The 10,481-nt window shown below is 40.2% G+C and overlaps 1 pseudogene; it reads left to right on the forward strand.

Moving 5' to 3' along the window:
• The first annotated feature begins 6,720 nt into the window (after positions 1-6,720).
• Positions 6,721-7,489, forward strand: LOC150066301 (centriole, cilia and spindle-associated protein pseudogene; annotated as a pseudogene).
• The last annotated feature ends 2,992 nt before the right edge of the window (positions 7,490-10,481 follow it).

Here is a 10,481-nt window from a genome sequence, read left to right on the forward strand (position 1 = left end):
GAATTGACAACTAGCAAGGTAAGTAAGCCCTTTGCACAGAGACAGCACAAATATTCTGAACAGTAGAAATGAGCTATATATCTATATTTATATATATCTATATATACCAGTAGAAATGAACTGTATATCTATATCTATATATCTATATATACCAGTAGAAATGAACTATATATCTATATCTATATAAGTATATATAGATATATATCTAGCTATAGATAAAAATGTTTTATTTCTTTAAAAATATAATTGCTTGTTCCCATCAGAAATGAAACACACTTTGTCATTTCATCGATATTATCAAATATTTTATTCATTAATGGTTGAATCCCATCTTGGTGGACTATTCCTTTCAGAAATTCTTGTATCATTCTCATGGCATATTGAGTATGCGTTGGGTAAGAAACACTTCAAAGACAATTTTGCAGGAAGTTGGGCCTTTACAACATTCTGTCATGAGAAAAGCGACCATTACTGAACTTCTCTGGAAAAAGGCTTAGCCTGTAAGTCCTTGTGGCCAAAAAAAGTGGTTTCCCCTTGTGGAAGCCATATAATGAATGATTGTTGTCCTTAATGTACTATGTTGTCTCTCATCTCCTTTGCTGTCCCTTGGTTATCTCATATTGGTATAGTATCTCACTTTGTTATCTGATATATTGAATTTATTTGTATTTGGATATTTGAAATTTGATAGGGAAGGGGGGAAAACCAAGACGGGTGGGGGGTGTGGGGGGGAGGGAAACGGGTACCAAGACACGTGAAAGGGTATCAATGTATGTGAATTAATGCACCTTCTATCTGGCAAATATCATGTAACCCTTTTACTAATTACAATAAAAAAAAGAAACACTTCAAAGGCAATTTTGCAGGAAGTTGGGCCTTTACAACATTCTGTCATGAGAAAAGCGACCATTACTGAACTTCTCTGGAAAAAGGCTTAGCCTGTAAGTCCTTGTGGCCAAAAAAAGTGGTTTCCCCTTGTGGACTCTGCGGTCCTCCCATCGTGGGGTTACACATCCCACTGTGCGTGACCCTCACACATCTCCTCGTCATTTGCTCTGGGACCTTTGCTCAACAGAGATTTGAGTGAGGGCCATGTATGTGCGCTTCTGAGCTTCCACATCTCCTGCCTTCATGAACCCCAGAATGAGTGGGTGAGTGCAGCTGTCGTGCACCCATCCCAAACCTGGGATGCTCCAACACCTCTTTATGTTAAAAGCTCTGGAGAAACTAGGAATCCATGGAACGTTTCTCAGTATAATAAAGGCTGTGTATGACAAACCCACAGCTAGCATTGAACTTAATGGTGAAAAGCTAAGGCCATTCCCTCTAAAATCAGGAACGAGACAAGGATGCCCACTCTCTCCACTCCTCTTTAACACAGTATTAGAATTCCTAGCCAGAGCAATAAGACAAGAAGCAAGCATAAAGGGGATCGAAATAGGGAAAGAGGAAGTGAAACTTTCTCTCTTTGCAGATGACATGATTCTGTACTTAATGAAACCTATAGACTCCACTCCCAAATTGCTTGAGCTGATTTGAAACTTTGGCAAGGTAGCAGGGTATAAAATTAACCCTCAATAATCAACTGCCTTCCTATATGCCAACAGTGAGAGGAACGAGGCAACAACCAGGAAAGGAGCTCCTTTTGCAACAGCCTCAAAGAAAATAAAGTACATAGGATTAAGTTAACTAAGAATGTAAAGGACATTTTTGATGAAAACTTTAAAACCCTGAAAAAGGAAATTAAAGCAGAACTGAGGAAATGGAAAAACCTCCCATGCTCCTGGATTGGAAGAATCAACATCGTGAAAATGGCAATCTTGCCAAGGGCTATCTACAAATTCAATGCAGTACCCATCAATATCCCAATGTCCTTCTTTAAAGAAATAGAAGAAGCAATCCAAAACTTCACATGGAACAATAAAAGACCCCGTATAGCAAAAACACTTCATAGCAGAAAGAAGAGCGCAGGAGGAATTTCATTGCCAAACTTTAGACTCTATTATAGAGCTATAATAATCAAAACAGCCCAAGAACAGGCCTGAAGACCAGTGGAATAGAACTGAAGACCCAGAGAAAGTCCAAGGACAGTGATCAGGCCCTGAGCTCAAGCCCAGGACTGGCAAAAAAAAATGAGCAAATATGTGAATGGACAACAAGTGAATCTTCAAATCTGCACCTAAAGGACTTGTTAAAGAAACCTCCTCATATTAAATTCTAGGTAAATCATACAAATAAACAGTACCATGCTGCTGTCAGAAAGAATGACATCGCATCATTTGTAAGAAAATGGAAAGACTTAGAAAACCTCATGGTAAGTGAAGTAATCCAGACTCAAAGGAACATAGGCTCAATGGTTTCCTCATTTGTCATAATCAGTAGAAACCTTGGGCTCTCCTAGCAGAGATTTATAATAGAGCAAAATCTAGACGCATAAGGCCGTATAGGATAAGCTAAATGAAAGGACCTCCAGGATATAGAAACAAAAGCCATGTACTGAGTTATTGTTGTCCTTAATGTACTATGTTATCTCCACTTTTGCTGTCCCTTGGTTATCTCATATTGTTACTGTATTTTATCTTGCTATTTGATATATTTTATATATGCTCATTTTGTGATTTGAAATCAGTTAGGGAAGGAAAATAACAAGATGAGGACTGGGGTTGGGGGAGTGGGAAATGGGGGCCTAAACATGAGAAAAGATAACAATGTTTGTGAAGTAATGCACCTTCTATCTGGTAAATATAATGCAACCGTTTTATTATTTACAATAAAAAATATAAAAAAATAAAAAAATACTCTTCCAGGTTCAGCTACACTAGTGTCAATGGTAAGATGTCTTTGGGTTTATCAATAAAAATATTTCTTTCTTTGTATGCATACATATTATACATATATGTAATTAACATAATACATTTTATATGTGTTGTACCATTATATATGACATAAAGCAAATATAAATGTACACGTGTATTTTTGGTGGTTATATATAGCTTATAAATATCCATATATATGGATTTGTGTGTGTATATTATGGTTTAATACATATATATATATAAATATATTAACAGATACTTACACTCATTCCATGCCTTGCTTATTGTGAACAATAACACAAATAACATTAGGGTACACGTACTAAAGGAATTCCACAGAGTAAGGGTCTCCTGAATTTGCCTAGAGCTAGGGTGCACCTTATCCCCTACCTTACCTCCTGAGTAGCTAGGATTATAGAGGAAAGCCACGTCGCCAAACGTATTTTTGTTTTATTAATGGATATGTATAAAATTCAGTACTAACAGAATAAGACTAATGACAACTGACTCCTGATGGTAAGAACAATATGGTCAATCCAAATTGAAAAGGCAATCTCAGTGAGTAATACAACACATAAGAAATGCAGCACCTCTACCCCATACCTCACATGTAGGCTTGCACACTCATTATAAAACTGGCCCTGGAGGAGGAGTGCTTCTAGGAATGCTGCCTTCTCAACTGTGCTGTACTTTACCCCTGTATCTTAGGTTTCTCTTTTCTTTTCTGTCATACTAAAGTTTAATCTCAGGGCCTCACATGTGGGTGCTCTACCACTTTGAACTATGCTTCCAGCTCATCTTTTGCTGGTTATTCTGAAAGTGAAGACTCTCAGACACCATGATTTTGAACGATGATCCTCAAAACCTCAGCCTCCTGAGTAGTGAGGAACACAAGTGTGAGCCAAAGCTGCTACCCTGGTTTAGCTTTTCCTATTTTCAGTGCAGAGATACCAGAAATACTTAGCTGACTGCAGCCAGATTTAGTAGGTAACAGCAGTGCTTAGCCCATAGCAGGTTACTTGTATAAAGTGTTAAGGAGAAAGCTTGGAATATGGTTACAGTAATCATGCACATACTAGAATCAAGTATATAAATGAAATCTTATCAGTATCCCTTAGAGGACAACTCTTTTGGGTTAGGTTCTGGAAGAAGGAAGAATAATTCTGAATGGAATGTCTGTTTGGGTTTATAGATCCTAACCCTAAGTGGATAGAGGACAAGAAACTCAGTGTTCTTATGAATACTAGTTACTTATTATACATTTGTGAAATAAATGACAGAATGAGTGAGTAAAGAAATGAGGTATTAGCAGATGAAAGAGACAAAGAGTCACATACATATACCTAGGATAACTGTTATCCTTTCCAAATGCTAGGTGGCACGCTGGCCTCTTGGCCTTTCCAATACTTCCTCCTGGTTCCTGAATGGGAAGTTGCATGGAAGATGGCCATTCAAAAACAGAACCACTATCTAGATCTCCCAAGGGCTCTAAAACCTGTGGAGTGTCTACTTCACCACTATGCCTTCCCTAAAAGTTGCACAGAGAAAGAGGACATGAGAAGAAGCAGGGGACTTGAGAGGAGACAGAACAATGCTAACATGAGTTGGTGGCATTCACCAAGAGAGGAGGGGATGCAGGTCCTGGAGACCTAGGACTTCTTCATGCTGTCTGCACTCTTCTTTCCTCTTCTCTTTCACCTTCTCAGGGGAATTTCCATTTCCCAGGAAACTCTGGAACCTGGGTCTATTGAAGTTTTCTTTGTAATGAGATGAAAAATTGGGGTTTGTTGCAATCTGTGTTGGGGAGGTACGATGGGGGTCACTTGTTTCCTAACAGGGATTCCCTACGTAGGCAAGGTTGGTCTCAGGTTGATGATCCTCCTGCCTCAAACCTGCAATCACTAGGATGTGTATGTACTACCACCATTATAATTTTATTGACCATTTTCACTTAATACTATTAACCCAAAACTGTATTTACCAACACCTGTTCCTCCCCACTGGTTATGCACACACACACAAATACACATACATGGGTCTTAATAACATTAAGGATCTTAAATCACATTGTATGGGCCTTTCTCAAGGTGTAACTTGAACATGAAAATAGAACAGAACGTTTTTGAAGTGGTGAGATGTTAGAGGGCTGGCCTGGCAGTTCCATTGTGTCTTGGTTATCTAGGGCACAGACAGCTCTGTCACAGCAGCAGCACTGCAGAGGTGTAACTGTCTGCAGTGGAGTGAGGATGTCCCCAGGGGAATCACAGCAGCCTTGCTCAAATGAGGCAACAGTGCAAGAAGCAAAGAGGAGCAGGAACCTTAGAAAACTTCCCAGCATACAGAATCTGTGTAAAAGGGAACTGAATCAATATAAAGGGTTCTTTCTGAATTGGGTGCTACAAGTCGATTTGAAATGTTTACAATAGATATGTCTACTTTTGTTCCTATGAAATATTGCTATTCCACGGTTTCTAGTTATTCATAGGTAAACATACTTTTTGTGGATAATGTTTACATACTTTAGAACATATGGTTGTTTAAAGTTAAGTCATTGAATATTTAAAGTAGCTTAGAGAACTAAGTGCAGACAACATTCAATTTGTTGGCAGTTAAGGTAAAAATAAGAATGCACCTAAAGCATTTCCATTTTAATAACAATGTAAATTTCATTTTGACTTTACAATATTCACAATTAATTCTTGTTAAAAAAGAGTCATTTGCTGTTATATATCTTTTTTTAAAACAAACACATCATGGGTGAGAAAATAAAATCTATTTTTAAGTATAGATATGTAGAGAATAGACAGTGATTTAGAAAACCTTATTACTTGCTTGCTTGCTGTGTGCATATGTATGCCAGTCCTGCGGCTTGACCACAGTACCAAGGTGCTATTCCTAAGCTTCTTTGCTCATGACTAGCGCTTTACCTCTTGAGCCACAGCACCCTTTCTGGCTCTTGGATGGTTACTTGGAGGTAAGGGTCTTGAGGACTTTCCTGACAAAGCTAGTGTGATCCTCAGATCTCAGACTCCCAAGTACCAACCAAGGGTTCTAGGCGTGAGCCACCACGCCAGGCCTACATTCTTGTTTTTAAAGAGACCTTTAAAAATTACTTATACAGATAAGTTTCAGTTCAACATATGAGTTTATTACATGCTTTTATTTAACTATCATTCTACCTTTTAAAACAAGAAGTACTGGCAGTGTTTCCTCCGCGTCGCCCTCTAGTGGCAGTAAATTTGAAGGAATAAAAGAATCCTACTCATTACCCAGAGTCACTGAAAGAAACAAAAGAGCCAGTAGAAATCGACAGCAAATGATCTAGATAGATCTAAATAGTGAGAGGAAAATTAAAACAAGAAAACGAGGTTAACTACAGGAAACACAGATAAGAACATGCAGGGTCAATATTTCCTGAACTTTTCATGTATTTTCTAATTTAATCTTCATAAGAACTCCATCAAGACAGCATAACCTCTATTGTTATGGAGAAATTAAAAATGAAAGGACAAAATAGTGTGCCAAATAATACAATCAGAAACTATACATGAAGTAGTTAATTCCAAAGTCAATGCCCTTTTAATTTCAGCTTATAAATGAAGTTGGAAGCTTTGAAGAGATGTTGGAATGATGTTGTCCTTTTTTATTCACTGTCAGTCCCCCCTGGATCAGGCATGATGAGTCTGACAGTGCCACCATTCTATGGCACATCTAGCCACCTACTTATGCTCGTTGTGGAAGCTGGAATGAGGGGTGGATTTTACTGAGGCCTCCAAGGTTTGTAGCTCATTCTAGAACTCATTAAATCAAATGGGTTGGGGCTGGGGTCATCCAAAAATACCATTACGATTTTTCCTAAAGAAATGATTTCTAGGGCAGCGGTGCGGGCTGGCTCGGCGCCGCCATGTCCCCGGGCAGTGGCGTGAAGAGTGAGTACATGAACCGCTACCGGACCCGCGCTGGGACGAGTTCATGGCCTGCTACCGCGAGCTGTGGCACCGCGAGCTGTGGCGCTAAGGCCTGGGCCGTGGGCTGCTGGAGCAGGCGCACGCGCCCTGGCTCTGGAACGCCTGGGGCCCGGACCACGCCTTGGATGGCTCGATGGCTCGGCCGCGTCCAGCCCCTCCGCGTCCCTCGAGCCCTGGTTGCCCTCGGCGCGGGTGGAGCTGGAGCGGCAGGACGCGAAGGCCAGGGACCCCGAAGACAAGGACAAGCCAGACGCAGCGCTGTCAGCATTGCCAGTGAAAGATGGAGAAGAAAAACCAGAACCCAGAACAAAAGACACATGTGACAAGACACCCACCAGTGTCAAAGCTGGGCAGCGGCCAAGCACCTTGTTTGCTCTAGAGAATAAGAAACCAGTCAGAAGTCCCCAGAGGTCTTCAAGTCAAATAAAGGATAACAAGCACCCATTTGCTCTTTATGGCTGGGGAGAGAAACAGATGGATACAGGGAATAAGAAGACCCACAATGTCTGTGCGTCCGCCTCTGTGAATGAGATTCATGAATCAGCGTTAAGAGCCAAGAACAGAAGACAGATGGAGAAAAGGAAACTGGCTGCTCAAAGACAGCGTGCTCACTCTGTGGATGTGGACAAGAGTAGGAAGGTGAAGGTCTCCTCTGAGAACCCATGGATGACAGAGTACATGCGTTGTTACTCAGCAAGGGCCTAGGACCAGCTTGTTCCAAAAGAAGAGAAAAATGAAACCAGTTGTTTGAAGAAACATGCTGAATATGCCAGGCTTTTCTTAGGGAAATTTATTTTGGTGAATATTGGTTGCCTACCTCAGTAGTAGGGAGAGAGTCAAAGCCATAGACATTTGGTTACTTACAAAGACAAGTCTCTGAATCTCGGATATTCTTGAAGGAATTTTAAAGCATCTTTATCTTTTAAGGTACACCAAATGCCTTTAAACAGCTGCAGATGCTTCCTAACAGACATCTCCTTTAGTGTAGCAGAGCCCAGTGCTTTTGGTTCTGAGTAGCGCTGCATTCTGTTGCTTGTGGGGTTGTTTCGTCCTGCAGCACAGTGCTCTATTTTTTCTTTTTTAACTATGTATAGTTTTCTTTGCATACAAGTATCAAATGAAAAATGATTTTCATTACTATAATTTATTCCATTTGTAAGGAGACTAAAACTTTGGTAGCTACTGAAAAATTAAGCAACGTATTTATTTTTCAGATTGCATCACTTTCTGTGTAGATTGCACTATTTGGGCAGGGTGAGGGTTACTTTCTCTTTCAATGATTATCTAGGCATTTATGTAGTAGTTTAATAGTTTAAATACATCTTGGTGAGTTAAGTAAATACAGAGGGTTAGAACAGTGATGAGATTTGAGTCAGAGTTTTAACTTTAATTTGCAAGGTGTGTTTTTAGAACACATGAGGTACAGTCAGTTATTGTTAGTCTGGTGTTTGGCTAGCCACGCACTCCCTGTGGACACCTGCCTCTTCTTCAGTAGCTGGCAATGGCATTTAGAATGTATAGTCGTAATTTACATTTAATGAAGCCATGAGGGCCAGGCATGGCCATCTCTGTTTTCTCTACAGAGAGCATATTGCAGTCTCAATGATGATAGATATGGATATATATATATATTTTTTTGCAGTCCTGGGGCTTGAGCTCAGGGCCTGAGCACTGTCCTTGGACACTTTGCTCAATGCTAGCGCTCTGCCACATGGGGCACAGCACCATTTCTGGCTTTTTCTGAGTATGTGGTACAGAGGAATCAAACCCTTTGTGCATGCTACATGAGCACTCTACCACTATGCTATGCTCCCCACCCCAATGGTGGATGTTTGTTAAGCTGTCTACCATTTGATTCCTGGCTGGCAGGTGGGACAGATGTACTTAAACAGTGGCTTATTCTTCAGGGCATTTGCCTTTAGGGTAGAAAAAAATGATCTGAAGGAAAACAGGCTTCCCTCAATCCGCTGGTCTTCTCTATCCTGCAGAGAGGGATTTTGTAGAAGGATGAGTGTCCCATGGTTTCTCATGTAGAGAGCCACCCTTCATCTGTGTCAGCTCTGCACTTGAAGATGCTGGGTGAGAATCTGGTGTTGGACACCAGGCTAAACATTCCCTGGATATTTTTATTCTGTGTCTTGGAGGTCAGTGTTCACTTTTTAGAATACAAACTGATTTCATTCCATATAAAATTGTCACGTAGGGGCCGGGAGTTTGGCCTAGTGGTAGAGTGCTTGCCTGGCATGCATGAAGACCTGGGTTCGATTCCTCAGTACCACATATAGAAAAAAGCCAGAAGTGGTGATGAGGCTCAAGTGGTAGAGCTCTAGCCTTGAGAAAGTCCAAGAACGGTGCTCAGGCCCTGAGCTCAAGCCCAGGACTGGCAAAAAAAAAATCATCACATAGTGTTGTCTTGTAATATATTAAGCTTTGAAAATGCATTTTGAAGAATCATGTTTTTTTAAAAAAAAACTTTAAAAGGTATTTGCATAGTTTTGTATAGTCTCTTTTATGTGGAGAGCTTTCTAATCACTGAAATGTATATTTAATAAGAGGAAATTCTGTATGTTGTCCAACACAACCTTGTTAATGATTCTGGTGAATCTTAGTGTTAATCATCTTTAATTACTGCAGGTCCCAGAGTTCCTGTGAATGGGTGGGATGGTGTAGGATTGTGAGAATTATTTATGTAAAGCCAGGACTCATAAGTCTGTTCTTCCCATTCAACTCAATTTCCAGTTGCACCACAGTGTCTGAGAAACATGCGTGGGGAGGTGTGGACATGCTGGTGGCAGCCAGGATTCTGAAATCTCCACATGGAGCAGCCAGGCCTTTTCTGGCATAGAAAACAGACTTCAGTTAATATGCTCACCACTGGAAACTCCAGATGGAGGCACATGAAGAAGGCAACACTGGCTAATTTTTCCTCGTTTTTAATTAAATTGAGGACAAATGAACGCAATTTTAAAAGAATTTTGGTGTACATGAACAATGAATAAATCAATACAAACAAACAAACAAACAAAAAAAGAAATGATTTCTAGGCTGGGAGTATGGCCTAGTGGTATAGTTTTTGCCTAGCATTCAGGAAGCCCTGGGTTCAGTTCCTCAGTATCACATATACAGAAAAAGCCAGAAGTGGTACTGTGACTCAAGTGATAAGAGTCCTAGCCTTGAGAAAGCCCAAGGAAAGTGCCCAGGCCCTGAGTTCAAGCACCGAGACTGGCAAAAAAGGAAAGAAGTGATTTCTATATCCCAGGTTCTGCACACCATTCACCTGTAACAATTCTCTATCTCCTTGAATTGATAGCCTTGTTTACATTTCCTACTACCTTTTTTCCTCTTAATCTTTTCCTTGGCATGTAATAGTCTATCTCTACCCAAAGATTAGTGATAGGCTATATTTGGTAAAACATTACTCTGATTCCAGGCAATATAGAGAAACACTGTGAATGACTTTAAGGAAAGTTCTTAGGCAAGGAACAAGATATGACAGAGAATTCCTATTAAGTTCTAAATGTTCTCAATTTCTTTTGAAAACTTCTAATGTGTTATGCACTTTTTCTGGTGCTGGAGAGCAAACCCAAGACCTGGCACAAGGAAATCCCACCCCCTACTACTCAGTTAAATCTCCAGTGTTTTAAAGTAATACTTAAAAGTGCATAAAAAAATTAGGCATAACTGGTTAATCTTATCA

The sequence above is a fragment of the Megascapheus bottae genome, chromosome 2 (genome assembly GCF_031878675.1).
Source record: "Megascapheus bottae isolate mThoBot1 chromosome 2, mThoBot2.hap1, whole genome shotgun sequence".
NCBI classification, from domain to species: domain Eukaryota; kingdom Metazoa; phylum Chordata; class Mammalia; order Rodentia; family Geomyidae; genus Megascapheus; species Megascapheus bottae.